This window comes from Grammomys surdaster, unplaced genomic scaffold, assembly GCF_004785775.1.
Source record: "Grammomys surdaster isolate TR1022 unplaced genomic scaffold, NIH_TR_1.0 266, whole genome shotgun sequence".
NCBI classification, from domain to species: domain Eukaryota; kingdom Metazoa; phylum Chordata; class Mammalia; order Rodentia; family Muridae; genus Grammomys; species Grammomys surdaster.
The window spans coordinates 1280628-1296642 of record NW_021604707.1 but is presented as its reverse complement, the minus strand read 5'-3'; positions in this window follow the sequence as shown (position 1 = coordinate 1296642).

The following is a 16015-nucleotide window of genomic DNA, read 5'->3' as shown; positions in this document are numbered from 1 at the left end:
TGACCCATTGAGCACATGACATTTCATCGTGGACACCTTTTTACCTCTGCACGGTCACAGCAAGCCAGGTTTAATTCCTGGTCCCTCATTGTACCAGCTCCCATGGTGCACACGCCATCCTGGCTGCACTCATGGCAGCAAGCTATTAGGGATTTTGTTCCTTTGTGTGGCCTGAAGACTTCCTTCTTTATTCTTCTGAGCTCAGCTCTATTTTTAAATCTTCATAGCAATACATTAAGATTTCTAGAAATTCTAGTAATTTTCACTGGGAGAACTGCCTTGCTGTTTCAGTCTGCCCAGTGTCCCGGAAGCAGAAGGAAGGCCTCGCTCACTTTCAGTTTCAGGTAACATCAACCGAATTCATACCTGTTTATCTCTTCAGTGTGCCTATTAGAATCAATCAGTCCCTGTTTGTAAGAAACATGAAGTGGAGTTGGAAAGATAGTCATTGTTAAAAGTTTAACTCAAGGGCTGGAGAGATGCCTCAGAGGTTAAAAGCATTGTCTGCTCAGAATCCAGAGGTCCTGGGTTCAATTCCCAGCAACCACATGGTGGCCCACAACCATGTATTATGTGATCTGATGCCCTTTTCTGGCATGCAGGTGTACGTGCCGATAGAGCACTCATGCATAAGATAAACAAACCTTTTTTTAAAAAAATAAATAAAAGTGTAATTCAATTTGTCAGATACCAGGAAAGCAATCAAACTTGACTAAGACACGGGACCAGTGAGCTGGGGAATGAGTTGCACCAGTGTTCACAGGAGGGATGTCTAATATGTATAGAGAAGCATCCATGTCTTTCTAAGCTCATCTTAAAATACAATTGAATTGTTTTAATGAGACAAGAATTAGCTTAATAATGAACACAGAGACACTGCTTAATCAAGGGAATTCTCAGACACCAAGATAAAAGTAAAGGCAGGGATTCTGAGCTGCAGATATGAATAAGACTGGAATCTAGGGCCAAACTGCAAAAGGAAGAGGCAGCTATGAGCTAATCAGTCATTGCTTAGGGCTATTTCCATGGTGCGAAAGGTATTCTGTGTCCCTGTCTTGCTGGTAATAAGTCATTCTTGCAAATGAAATAAATATCAGTAATTTCGTATGAAGTATACATTATACAAATCCCAAGAGTGCTTGCCAAGAAAGAATGAGTTTTGGAAGCAAACTGAACCCCCAAATGGGCAATGTTGTCACACATACCCAATGGGTGCCAACGACCTTGTTAGAAGATCTGAACATTATGTTACTTGAACATTGCCCAATATTCCTTGGCATTTTCTAGCATCTATATGGGTATTAGGCACTTGGTTCATTTGCAAATATTTTGATGGAAGAATACAACATTCTAGTAAAAAAAAAAAAAACAGAGAATGATCTAAAATGTAAATTAATCAAGGTAACATCTACTTCACTAGCCATATGAACATGAAGGCAAACAGACGGAATAGTTTCATTGATAAAAGGGAAATGAACTTTATTGAAGCAATACATTCCCTAAAATCCAACTCAAAGATGATTTTGAACAATTTTCACCCAACCAATTCAACTAATACCAAGACACGAAAGACACTTTTCTATAACTAAAATGTAGACCCCTCCCAAAGATCAGGTCTCTTCAACAATGACATCCATCCATCCGTGTTTAATTTAATTTATGTATGTATTCATTTTACATCTCAATATCTTTATAAATTTTATCTTGAATGCCATTTACATATTGAATACTTGTAATATTTTCTTTTTTTGGGGGGGGTTTCAAGACAGGGTTTCTCTGTGTAGCCCTGGCTGTCCTGGAACTCACTCTGTAGACCAGGCTGGCCTCGAACTCAGAAATCCGCCTGCCTCTGCCTCCCAAGTGCTGGGATTAAAGGCGTGCGCCACCACTGCCCAGCCAATATTTTCTTTTTTTAAGAAAAGTCTTGAGATAAAGTCTCACAGTGTTGACCAAACTGCTCTCAAACTTGCAGTTTCAAACAATGCTCCTGCCTCAGCCTCTTGAGTATCTGGAACTACAGACAAAACAAGTACCACATGTGCAGCCTATTTCTCCAATTTCTCCATTTTAAAATTTGCTCTATTTGCCATTTTCTGTGAGGTAGTGTTACATTCTAATGTGTTCTTTTCATAAAATTACATTTCAGGTAAAGACCGTTAAATAGTTATTGAAGTATATATAGTAATGGGAATATATAGTTGAAATGTGTGATTTTTACCACAGTATTTTGGTTTACTTTAAATAGTAATGGCTAGGCACTTGCTATTACATCTCTCTCTTGCTCTATGGGAAAACCTCAATTTTCAGTAGAGCCCTGTTGAAAAATAATTATTGGCTATTTATTATTATGACCAACAATGACAATTGAGATGTGTGTAAGTAAAGTGCCATGAAAAATATTGATTACCTATGAGTCTGGGAGTCTAGAGTCTTGCTTTTCCATGATGAGAGTTGCCAGTATCTGTCAGGAGTTTGGAAGCCCTACTGTGTTCTGTGATGCCATCTGCAGTGAAAAAATTTCAAAGAAAGATGAGATTAGAGAGGCTCTTGGAAGGCAGTAGTATCAGGATGGAGCAGCTGATTTGGTGTAAATAATAGGAGAGAAAGGAGAGTCTAGAATGCTTCTTGCCTGCGGACCTGTGGGGTTGGTTAGTAAGGGTTGTAGAGGGAATGCCACGACTCAGAGCCTCACTGAGTGGAGCTGCTGAGAACACATGAAGCACTAGGAATGGAATAGTGAGCTGAGCTCCTCAAGTGTCTGGAGCTGGCAGACGTATTCACTCTGGGGAAGGAGGGCTAAGACGCACCAGCAAACATGAGAGTGACAACCATGGGCATGTCCATGGTTCCAACTATTTGAGACTTGTTTAATCTCAAATATAACAGAAGAAGTAAGTTGGAAGGAATACGGGATGATTATTTTACAGCTTTCTCAGACTTACCTTACCTTAGTCATTTTGGCAAACAAACTGTGACAGCTGGTTGTGGCTTTTAGCCTGAGAGGTAACAGAGTGACAGATTTATAGTCTGTAAAAAGGAAAGGAAAAATGCCATTTTTAAAGGTTTTTTTAAATAATGGGTATAGATGTTCTGGCTACATATATGTCTGTACACCACATGTGTACCTGGTGCCTGCAGACACCAAAAGAGGGCATCGGATTCCCTGGAACTGGAGTAACAGTTGGTTGTGGATTGCCATGTGGGTGTCAGTAACTGCATGCAGAATTCCTGACAGAGCAGTAAGTACCCTTAGCCACTAGGCCTGCTCTCCAGCTCGATCATCTGGTTTTACTTTAAATTTAAGCCAAAATTTTAGTGAGGAATAGATACTAGCTATTTTTTTTCCTGCGTTTTCTTCAATCACAGCTTATATAAATGCAGAGGGAGGGTCTGTGGAAATAAGTTTGCTCATCTAGGGAAATAATACGACACGGAGGAGATAAAGGCTGACAAACTGCCTTGTCAGTACAAAGCAGAGAACCTTTGCGAGACAAGGACCTCATCTAGTTTATTTTTTAAGTGTTGGAAGTCAGAGGCCATATTCTAAGGTATGTATCACAGAGTCAAGGCCAAAAAACAGTAGAGTCAGATACATGGACGTTTGCCTCTTGATCCCACTCCTTCGCAGCTCTGTGACCTTGGGTGAGCCATGTAATCCACCTAAGCTTCAGTTTCCGCAAGTAAAGGATGAGTCACCTTCGACTTCTTCCATCCTCTAACCTCCTCCAGTGACACACTGGGCATTTTTTTTTTTTGTAGCTCTTAACTCCTCTGCATTGAGGTACACAAGGGTGTGGCCATCGCTTATGCCGACCACTCCGACGGTCCCCCCCACATTAATCTTTTGAAATCTGTTCTTCGCCTTTAGTCAGTGGAGTGGCTTGAAATCTTGAACCAGATTGTGTCTCTCTGCTGTTTAAACGGCAATAGGATCTTCTGCAAAGCCATTAGAGTTCACTGTGACAACTACCATCCCACAGAGGAGCCGAATCTCTGGGCCTTCTCTGTCTCCGGGTCTCCTTCCGGGTTGAAGAGATTTTTCCATCTCCTCTGCCCCGTGCATTCTGATCGCTTCTTTTCAGCGTTAGTCACTTAGCTTTCTCAAGAAGCCGCCTCATCCCTGGGCCCCTGTTCCTAGATTCTGGGTAAGGAACTCTTTGTAGGTGCTCATGTAATAGTACACTTCCATTATCCCGATGTACCTCACTCCTGGTTGAATCTGGATGCTTCCTTGTCTGTATCTCTAACTGGACATTTAGGCACCTTAGGAGCAGTCATCAAGTCCACTCTGGTCACTTCTGGATCCTTCACATTAACATAGTCCTGAGGAGACAGTAAGTGCTCACAAAATGTGCTGCGTGAACAAGTACATGAATCAAACTTCTGCTAGCCTGGGCTTCCAAATTTGGTATGGTATCTCAAGCAGGCTTTGCCTTCTGCTTAACATGCCTGATTCATGCCAGGTGCTGATCACATGTAAGTGATTTTGGACTTACAGCAGATAGTGATAGAATATAAAGCCTGCATATTTTCTAATTTTGGTCCTTAGGTAAAGCAATACCTCATGACAAATTATGCAATAGCATAGGTACTTGTTTATGAAAATATAACAAATATTTACTATAAACTCATCTATTTAATAATTACACCTGTCCAAGAACATATATGTGTATTTGATAGCTTTGTCTATTTAATAACTACATACTTACATAAATGTAAATAGTTATGCACTTAATTGTTTTATAGTTAAATAATTGACATATTTTTAAAGGGGATGAAATGTTTATTGACAATAGCCTGGAAACATAGATTCATTATCCCACCTCCCATGTTTCAGCATAATAACAGTTTCATATCCGAACAAAGAAAATCATAAGTCATTACTCTTTTTCAAATACATTGGTGGAAACATCAGGTAGACAGGTTACAACAGAATGGAGAAATCTCAGCTCTAGGCCACAGACACTATCTGATGGCATTCTTAGCCTTTTGGTTGGTTGGAGGCTCATGATCTGTTTATACATTCCACAGGATTTACCCAATAGCCAGAGAGATATTGGGTCACATACAGATATGAGTAATAAATGGTTATTAAAGAGTCAAGATAATTTGCAATTAGGGCCTGGACCTGCAACATTCCAACCTCCCCACACTCAAAAGTCCTAATGGCCTGTGGTATGTCTTCTCTCCAGAAGTTTTCAGTCATGGTTCCTCCTATTGGTTGATTATCACATTTTGTCTACTGGGGGAATTTATACCCTTTATTCTTCCACTTGAATATCTAATTTTTATAGCAAATGACATTGGCAGCTGATTTTCATCATTTTCTTTTACATATTGTTTCTAATTTTACATTAATGCTTTAATAATTATTGTGTCGGGTAGGATTTTAATAGGAAAATAAAAATCACTCAGTCTTCCAAAGCATGAAGAGTTTTAAGACAGGACATTAAAACTTCTGCAGAAATTGGAAGCAAAGTTGGAGAAAGCCATCGCTGACTCCATCAGCCTGGTGGAAGGAAGCACGTGACTTAGGATCTCACCGGGAAACTGAGAAGCTCATGAATCCCAAAGCTGCAGCACCTGTCAGCCTGTGACACAGCATAGAAAAATATCAAGGAGAACTCCTGAAAACCACTGTAATCGCCACGTCTCTGAGGCCTTCTGCCTGCAGCGTCCTGCAGAACACTGGTCTCGCCTCTTCTCCTTTCAGCTCAGTTCTCTGCTTGGATGGTCTCTCCTGAACACTCCCAGAGAAGAGGATTCTGGGAAATACTGCGACTGGCTTCCGTTCTACAAACAGAGCTGCTTTTGAAGGGGTGCCAGTGATCTTCATTATGACTAAACAGCCTACACTCACTAAAAATGCGGCTCCACAAATAACAGTAAGAAAGCGGATCCCTCACCCACCCGCTTCTATATAAAAATCACAGGAGGTGATGTGCCTTTAATGCAGTCCGTAGACGGAGCGTTCCAGTCACAGCTGAGCTGTTCTCATTACACACTATGACTCTTTACTGGATACGTGACTCACATGCTTATGTCCTACTCATACCCATTAAAAGCAACAGGCCTCTGCAGACATGCAAAAAAAAAAAAATAGGGCTGTCTTATACTGTTAGATTTCCCATCTAGCAAAGGTGCTATAAATCAAAAAATGTCAACAGAATCAGATTTTCAGTAGCAACTGAGCCGTGCTCAAACAGTTCAAAGACCAACTAACTCTTTATTAAAAATGACCATACCCCACAATCAGCTAATAGCAAAGAGTTATCTCTGCATAAATTATTGTCATGCTTCAGAAAGCATACACCTTCCAAACAAGACAACATGAAAGCCAAACCTGGGGTTTGATAGTTAAACTGCTAGTATGTTTTTAGTGGTTTGTTTAGCTTTATTTTATATCTATGGATGTTTTGCCTATGTGTGTGTATACCCAGGACCCATGGAGGCCAGAAGGGGTTAGGTTTCCTGGAACTGAAGTTACAGATGCTTGTGGACTGCTGTGTATGTGCTGGGAACTGAGCCTCTGCAAGAGCAGGAAGTGCTCTTAACCATTGAACCATCTCTCCATCCACTGCTAATATCTTTTGATGTGCTTTTGGTTCAGTTTACCACAATGACTATAGGGTGAAGTTGCGTTTATCCAGAAAATCTTTGGGTAGGTTCCGACAGAAGAAACTTAGGAACTTTTTTTGTTTTGGTTTGGATTTTTTTTGGTTTTGTTTTGTTTTTAGAGATTTGTTTATTTATTTTTTTATTTATATGAGTACATTGCAGGTGTCTTCAGACACATACTAGAAGAGGGCATCGAATCACATTACAGATAGTTGTGAGCCACCATGTGGTTGCTGGGAATTGAACTCAGAACCTCTGGCAGAGCAGTCAGTGTTCTTAAACTTTGAGCCATCTCTCCAGCCCCCAGGAACTTATAATATGGTTTTGATCATGTTAATGATATTCGTGTTTGTCAGTATGAGACTGCTTATAGCCAGTCCATCTGGAAAGCATCAAATAAATGGTTACTTTAATTCTCGGTTTTACTTTATGAACTACGATCTCATATCTAATAGCCACTACCTCACACCCAGTCCAGAGTTCCTTCTTGTGAATTGCCTTTTTGAGTCAGTGTGATTTAACTAATGGATGTTGTTTGCTTTATGGCCTAAATTTCCTTTGTCTTCTCTTCTTCCACTGTCTCTCTCCTCTTTTCCTCTTGCCTGTTGACATGAGTTGTCTTCTACTGAGTTGCCTTCCTTTTTGGAACCAAGTGGGAAGGCCTCTGTAGATACTGCGGGTGAGTCCCAGGGACGGAGCTGTGCAATAGCACCAGACTGAAGCTGCCAGACAAGAAAGGAGCACAAATAGAGCATGTCAGGGAGGTGGCAGAGCATGCCAACGAGGCAAGGAATTCCATGTCTTGTGCTAACTGAGTACTATGCTGAGAAGCATGGCCTCTCGGTTCCAGGAGTCTCCAAGGATGTAGGTTTTAACCAAGTGTCTGGGAACTTTGGTGTTGCCGTCCATGAACTGAATTCTTGGGGGTACCTTGCTTCCTCTGTCCTCTTGTTGTCTCATTAGTAAGATGAGTATCGTCTAAGGAACACAGTTGGTGTCACTCAGTAAACTGTAGAACTGGAACTAGGTGTGGGAGAGCAATGGGAGTTTAGGTGAAATGAACACACTTTACACATCCACTTGAATTCTGATACCTCCAGAAGAGAGGGAGGTGGCCACTTGGGTCTGATTAGATGTAAAGAAATTCTCATTGGGGAGATGGAATCTCCAGAGACCAGTTGAACAACGTGAGAAAGAGGTGCAGCTTGGTGGGGGTCTCAATACAACTGACCAAATAAATACTTTGAGGTCTTGAAAATAATGCTGGCCCTAGTTACAGGGGCTTCTCCACCCTGCCTGGGACCTCCTCCCGATGTCATCCATGTCTCCCTGTTGGCTTCTGGGACTTCCCTCCAACAATTGGCAAAGAATGAGGGTTTCTTCTAGCTGAGAACTTTGCCTGGGACTTCACCTACAGCCAGGACAAGGATTTAATAGGACAAAGGTTTAATTCAATTCTTTTGAAAGCTGCCTGTGATTTGTTTCCCTGTGTTGAGTTTAAACATTTAAAAGGAAGAACTTATATAAGTGATTATTTTATACAAGTTTGCTCCCAATTAGTAGGTTTTAACACTGGCTTAACTGCTGAGGGAACCAGACAGCCTTGGGTATATTAAAAGCTGACCACATTTCATACACCTTCCAGCATTATGGTTGTCAAGGTGATCTCTATAAACTGTACATTTAACACTGTAGTGTAAGATGGAGGAAAATGTGTTGCAGGATCTCACTGCCCCAGTCTGAGTTCAAAACTGATCCAGCTTGTGCCAATCAAACAATTCTCCTGGTTTTCTTTATTTTCACCTTCCTGAGAAAAGGCGTGTCCTCTTGGGTGGAAGGATTTCCTTCCTAGATTTGGTTACACTCAGACCCTTCAAGAAGGAAGGATTACTCGACCTTTCCCCACCTGTGTGGCTGTCTTGCACACAGTCAGGAAAGGGGCCAGTGTAGGAGTCCCTCTCTTGCAACTGGAAGACATGAGTCCAGGATGTACAAAATAACTTATTCTTAGGTTATAGTAACCAGTTGGGAGAGCCGAAAAATAACTCAAAATACCAGGCCCACAGCCCCAACGTGCTTGGGATGGATAGGGCAAGCCAGCAGCAAAGGACCACAGCCGTGTACCCAACCCCTTCTTTACCAAAAACTGAAATTAAGAGAAAAGCCATAACTTACTCCCTTATGCTACAGGAAATCTTACTGTTTGGGTTCAGTTCGATCCCTTACACTTCTACCAAACATAGAGCTAGTTTAATTCTCAATGATGACCTTTGGTCGGGAATTCTAAAAGCCAAGAGACAGTGGGCAATACTAGTGTTCACACTCAACTATACAAACCCCATATCAAGTCCCAACAAATGATGTAAGCCAAAAAAAAAAAAAAAAAGCGGCAGCAAAAAGCACGAGGCAGGTGTTTTCCATTCAAAGGCTAATTAGCTCATAGGATAACCTAAAAGGAAGAGACAAAGCGTAAGAAAATGCTACAAAATGCAAATAGAATAATGGATTGATTACATGGAAGGAAGGAATAAAACCCTGGATTCTGGATTCTCTGTCCTCAAGGTTCAGATAAGTATATCATTGATAACAAAATATACAAAATGCATCTCTTTTTCACTAGTCATGTTCCTGTTTATTTCCCCTGTAGTCAGCTGATGACACATTTCATAGAAGCCCAGATTTAAGGCAAGTCCCCAGTGTCTATTTCTCATATTGATAACACTCGGGCCTCTTCCATAGGAAGCCTTGAGCATCAGTCAGAAGCATGTGGTAGGCACCAAGGTTCTAGAAAATACCCGTTGGGCAGACCATCCAGAAAACACATACAGCAGCTTAAGAGCTGGGATGTCTCTCCCTCCTCGCACCATCAAGGAGGACAACCCCTGGTGCCCATGGACGTCTCTCTAAAGCCTGGTGACAGAGTAAGAACTACTATGCAAGCTTTCCAGTGATCACAAGATGCCTGGCTAGGAGAAGCAGCCACTGCTGAGCTCTTCCTGTGACTCACCTCACCCTGTATGCACACAACCCTTTTCCGTCTTGCCTCTGAGAAGGGCACACCTCCCGGTGGAAAGTTACTCCCAGTGAGGGAAGAGGCAAGGCCTGCTCAAATGGTTTATAAGCACTCTAGAGCCCAGGCCATCCCCTGGTGATTTACAATGTTTGATTTCTCTCTGGGACAGAGGAGTGCTCTGTAAATCAAACCTGTCTTGGTTTGTCAAGCTGTGTCAGTGTTTGCTGAGTCCTCAAGTAGAAGGCAAGTTGGAACAGCGAGGAGACCTTGGCATCGGGCTTGTTCCCCCCTCTGCAGCTTCCCATTTTGATGAAACAATTCTAGGGTGAGGTTGGCCCTAGGAGTTATTTCTCTGACTCATAGTCCCCTCGCTCTTTTCACACACTCAGAATGCAGCTACTCTGAGTCCCTCATAGCCCTGGGCCGAGAAAGAGGCCAGGGTTGGGGCAAAGCCCTCCTAGGGTCCACTCCCAAGGCTGAGAAGACAAACAGGGAGGTGTCTCTCCCAGGTTGATTTCTTTCATCACCTCAAGCCATTTGGGGACACCATTGCCACACACTTCATGAAGAGGCCTCAAACTGGTTCTAGCACTCAGAGATGTGAATAAGCTTACATGCAAAGTTGGCAGAGTTAAGCCAAGCACAGAGGGAAGCAGCTGGTTGGGTGTCTTTCTTTTTGGTGAGATGAGGCATTAGGAAGACCCTTCATCTTTAGAGACTTGGGTCAATACAAGAAATGAATCTTACTTCAGAAAAAGAACGTTTGTTCATCCATCACATTTCATGCTTTCTTTTCCATCAACTGATCCAGCAGCCATTTAATCTGTTGGCACTGAGACACAAAATGGGAGCTATAGGTCTTGCCTTCAGGAACCTCATAGCTTGAAAGGGAGCAGACACATAAATAGCTTTGATACAATCCGTAGGAGCTAGCACACAATGGCGTGTAACATATACACATGCTTACTCTCGAATATAGGTTCAGTATCATTAGAGATCTCCATGCATGGCTGGGGTCACTGCACTATTTGAAGTAAAGAAAGGGGAGCTCAAACACCTGATTGGAAACCTTCGCAGTAGAGATCTTTGCCTGGCCACTAAAAAGGGGGGCTTTCACTCACTGAAGCTTTGCAAGCCCTGACTCATTCAATATGAAACAGAAAGCGAGTGTCGAAAAGACACAGCACCTGGCCTCTGCATAGGAGCCGCCCACTGTCACACTGTCTGGGGAACAGAGAAAATGTCAACTATCCGAATCTCAGGATTCCCACATTCTCTGTCCAGCACCGTGACTGGCCTTCTATGACTCTGAACGCGCCTCTCTGACTTTGTATACCTCAGAAATTCTTTGAGTGAGATATAGAAATTTGATTTACTGGAAAATTACTTTGGGGATTATTAGAATGCGGCATCTGGGTGCTATTCATTCACTAATTTATTCATTCATCCTGCCTGCATTTCACAGTTACATTTGGATTTTGCTGTCTATGGTTTGGATCTGGTATGTCCCACAAAAGGCTTAAGAGTTAAAGACTTGCTCCATGGCCTGTGGCACTAATGGGAAGCAGTAAGAACTTTAGGAGGTGATCCTGGTAATTCTTAGGTGGTGGCTGGGGTCATCACTTTGAATAGAGCTGTGGGACCATAGTTTCTTACTCTTTCTTTTTTTGTGTTCTAGCCATGACAAAAGAGTTGTGTTCTGACTTAGATTGCCATTGTCATGTGCTATCTAACCACAGAAACAAAGACACTGAGGCGAGTAATCTCAAAAGCTAGTCATTTATTTACACCAGTGTTTGTGACAGTATTAGAAAACTGACTAATTTAGGGTTCATGGTTAATAAGCTGATGCAAAAATTATGTATGTGCCAAAGACAAAGAGGAAATGCATTCAGTCTGAGGAATTTGCCTTAGTGTAAGAGAGAGACCCAAGTTACCTAATTAACAAAAATTCATGAAAGATTGATACTAACATTCCAATAAAATATATCAGGATTTTAAATTTTGGTTCTGCACCTGGGGTGGGGGGGTGGAATTCAGAGGTAGTCCTTCTATCCTAGCAACAAGCAAAGAGAAGTAATAAAAAAAAAAGGAAAGAAAGAAAAATTGGCTCTTCTAAAATATGTAAGAGAAGTGAGTCACCACACTGAACAAACAAACCAAAACCTGTCCCACAGTACAGAGAATCACAATTTACCAGAGCCGAAAGCTCCCCTAGGAGCCAGCAGCTGGCTCCCAGTTACACAAACTGTAGCTGCAAGTAGCTAGAGGCTCAGCACAGGTATGCCCAAGAGTAGAACCTCAGGCACATGGAGCCCCGATCAGTTTCTCATAGTAAATTTCGGAGGAAATAGTCTCCTCCGGCTTCCACTAGGAAAGTACTGAAAAAGAACCACACTCTGATACTCAATGAGAAACAAATTAGTAAACCTACAGAGATGTTGCCAGAGTCCACCTAGCTGGTGGGGAAGAAAAATAGGGGGCGCCCGGTATATGCTCACCCAAAGGCACCACCTAAGCAGAGAGGAATGGAGAGACATTGTGAGTTCCCAGTATAGAGGCACAGAACCACCAAACTACTGAACTAGGAAAAGAAAACATCTCAGGGAAAATGAAAATCCTTTTCAAATAAGTAAGAATGAAAATGTGACTTACCAAAGCCAGGTGTGCTGAAATTAATCTGTAGAGGGAAGTTTACAGCAATTAGAAAATAAGAAAGATTTAAGGGTTTTTTTTTAAATATCACATTGTATCCTTGGGAACTAGAATAAACAGGAATGGGTTAAATCCTAAACAAGTATATGACAATACATAGCAAAGAAGTCAACTGATCTTTAGCAAGGGAATAAATGCAAACCGTTGAGAAAAGACAGATTCTCAACAAATGGTGTTGGAATAATTGGACATCTATGTTCAAAAAAGTAATATGAATATAAATTCTAAACCTCACAAAATCAATACAAAATAGATCAAAGATGTAAATATGAAATATGAAACTATAAGACTCCTAAAAGATAGATCAAAAACCTAGGTGACCTTGAGTTTGACAGTAATGTGTTAGTTGTAAACCAAATAAACAATCACCTGGGCTTCATTAAAGTTAAATTTTCATATATTGTAAAGCAACTTAAGAAAAAAAAAAAAAACCAAAGCATAGGCTGGGAGAAAATGTTGTCACAATACAATATATATCTAATAAAGAACAACTATTAAAAATGTCACCTAAAAATTCAACAATAAGGAAACAAGGAACCCAACTTAAAAATGGGACAGTGGTAACAGGCACATCACCAAAGAAAATATACAACAGTAAATAGCACATGAAAGCTTTTTTTTTTCCATATGTCATTAGTGAACTGAAGACTGGAACCACAAGGAGTTGAAACCACATACCTTTTAGAACAGCCCAAATCCAGTACTAACAACACCAGAAGCTAACAGAGACCTGAAGCAATGGGAACCCTCACCCACCATTGCTGAGAGGAAATGACAGAAACACTTTGTAAGATGGTTTTGTTTTGTTGTTTTTCCCTAAACTCAGACTGTACAATCCAGCAATGATGCTCCTTAGTAGTTAACCAGTGAAGCTGAAAAACTTATGTCCACACCTTAGGGGTAGATATTTGTAGCATCTTTACGTATAATTGTCCAAATTTGGAAGAAACAAAGGTGTTCTTCAGTACCTGAGCAGATAAGTAAATTTATGCCAAAATATGCAGACTCCCCAGGTGGGAAAGAGGGCTGAGGACAAACCTGTGAACTGTCTGAAGGGATATCTGTGGGGTGAAGGAGTATGTCATGAAAGGCCAGAAGAGGATCTTGAAAACTGGATTTTGGCAATAAGAACTCTGATCTATGGATATTCAAACAGATTAAACAAATAAACAAAGGGATTGGAGATGCAATCACAATGGGAGTCATTTGGGGAAAGTGAAAGCAAATTAGTGTAGACATAAAACGTAAGATAGCAGAGTCGTCAGGCGTAACAAAGCCAGCAGTGGTATTCTAAGAAGCTGATCAATCCTGTAGTCTGTGTCTCAACATTTGTGCTTCTTGGCACAAAATCAAGAGAAACAAAGTGGCATTGATAATGTTTACAGTGGCCCTGTCAGGAAGCAAACACTTGGAAGCTAGCCAAATCTCCGTTGACAGGAGACTGGAGAGATCAGACAAACTGTGACTCAGTCCCATAGTGACACAAAAGAACATTATAGTCCAGTCAAGACAAACCAGAGACAGACCCAGACCACAATTAGAAGGAATCCTGGCATCACTGTGACTGGACGAAATAAACCCAAGAGGTTCATTCCACCATTTTTCACAACGTGACAAAATGTTGCAAAGTTAAAACGCTAGAACTAAGCAAGGTGCTTTTTAGGAATCCACACATTTTAGGAACATAGACATTCTTTAAAGCTAAGTGATAATAAACACAAAGCTCGTAGTGTCTATCAGGAAGGACAAGGACACAGATGGCTAGAAGTTACTCAGAATAATCTCATCCTGTTGTTTTGCACGTTATTAGTGAATGGATAAGCACAAGAGGACTGACTATGTGTAAAGAAATGACAAAAAGCATATTTTTATGATTAATTCTCTGTCCCTATGACGAAATATGTAAGTTAAGCATAAAGTGTCCCACAGCAACTTCATTGGAAAATAGCAAAACCTTATTTGTGTGCACATCTGGAGAATTACCCAGCTCACGATCCTGAATGAGAGAGAAGACCCCATGTCAGTGGCCTCTTTCACTGATAGAAAGTTTCCATAGGAATAGATTTAGGATCTGAGTAGGTGCCACGCCCAATGACTGGAAGGCTGTTTCTAACATTCTAGAGGTATTTGGTGGTTCTCAGCACAGAGATTAATCTTGGAGAAGGAGTTTGAAGCTCCCAATTTCCAGAAGTGATTCTGGCAAGGTCCTACTGATTGTCGCTGCCTGCTAGTCATCCTCCATTTTCTCTTCCAAAAACATGAAATCTCTAGGTTTCGAGCAATTGAAAAGTTGCCTGCATGACATCTCAAGAGAGCATTACAGTTGAAGAAAGGGCATTCCACTCTGGCTACCCTGGGTCTATAGTCTCATACAGAATAGCCCCTATCACTGGGTCTCACAAAGCACGCAGTTGTCTCTGGGTTCACCAAGCTCTGTGAGATGAATCTCAGAAGATGCCAGAAATGAATCTGCTTTTCTCCTGAGGCTTTCTCCTCACATTTCCAGATGTGCTAACACGATCTGCACTGATAACTGAATCTTCTCTTCTGAAATACCCTGAGCCCTGGAAGTACTAGAAAACATCAGTTGTAGGTTTCTCTAACCAAACACATCTCATCTTGTGCAGATGCCAGCCTCAGATTCTCAAGGCTTAGAAAGATTTGGCCTCTTTACATCTATGGGCACCCTAAAAAAAATTGGCATTCTAGATATCATGGTCCTAAGATCTATGAAAATCAGAAGGCTGTGCAAAGGTCTTTGAGGCCTCTTGTACCACCAACATCTGTGCTGTTCAGCTGTCCATTTTTCTTCACTATCACTATTGGAAACACTTGGGAACTCGAACTATACAGGTTCTGAGAACCAGATATACAAGATGCTAGAGAACCACCAGAGGGGCCCATCTGCTTCACTGCCACCTCCCCTTCCATCTCCCATGACACTGGATCAGTGGTGTTAGTGACAATGGATCCTTACCAAGTTAGTCTGAAGTAGATGCTAGCACATCATTGGGGATTGGGTAGACTGGGCACAGAAGCCCCTCATCTTTTCATTATATCTTGTTTTGCCCTTGCTCCATTAGAGCAGTGGCTACCCTTGATGAAAACAGCCATGCAAAAGCAATATTCGTTCTTGAGGACATGGCTAAGAGCATCATGAAACACTCATATTGCCCAAGAAACTCTAGAGCTGCATTCTCCTGCGTAGCAGCCACTTGTCATATGGGTCCCAGAATTGTGGCTCGTCCTCACTGAGATGTGCCATAAGCTATAAGGCAAAGTGTAAAAAATATACAAAGTGAATACATTAATGATGGAACAGTGTTTATGTTGAGACATATTGAGATGATAATTTTAATGCATTTTGGTTGAACAAAGCACAGAATTAAATTCACTTTGCTTTTGTTTTGTTTTGTTTACTTCTTCAATGGGCCTATTAGACCGTGTAAAGTTCTGAATATGACTCGCTGTGTGCCTCTGTCCTCTAGAGTCATATAAGTTCATACCTTCTGGTGACAGTAGCAAACCCACACACCAAGGAGGAGCCCTCTATGCTTACATGCTCACACCCTATTATGTAACTTTACACAGCTTATTGGGCCCTCTTCCCACAGAGTTTTTTAAAACACTTGAGACAAAACTAGTATTTTTGTGGTTGTTTCTCTCTCT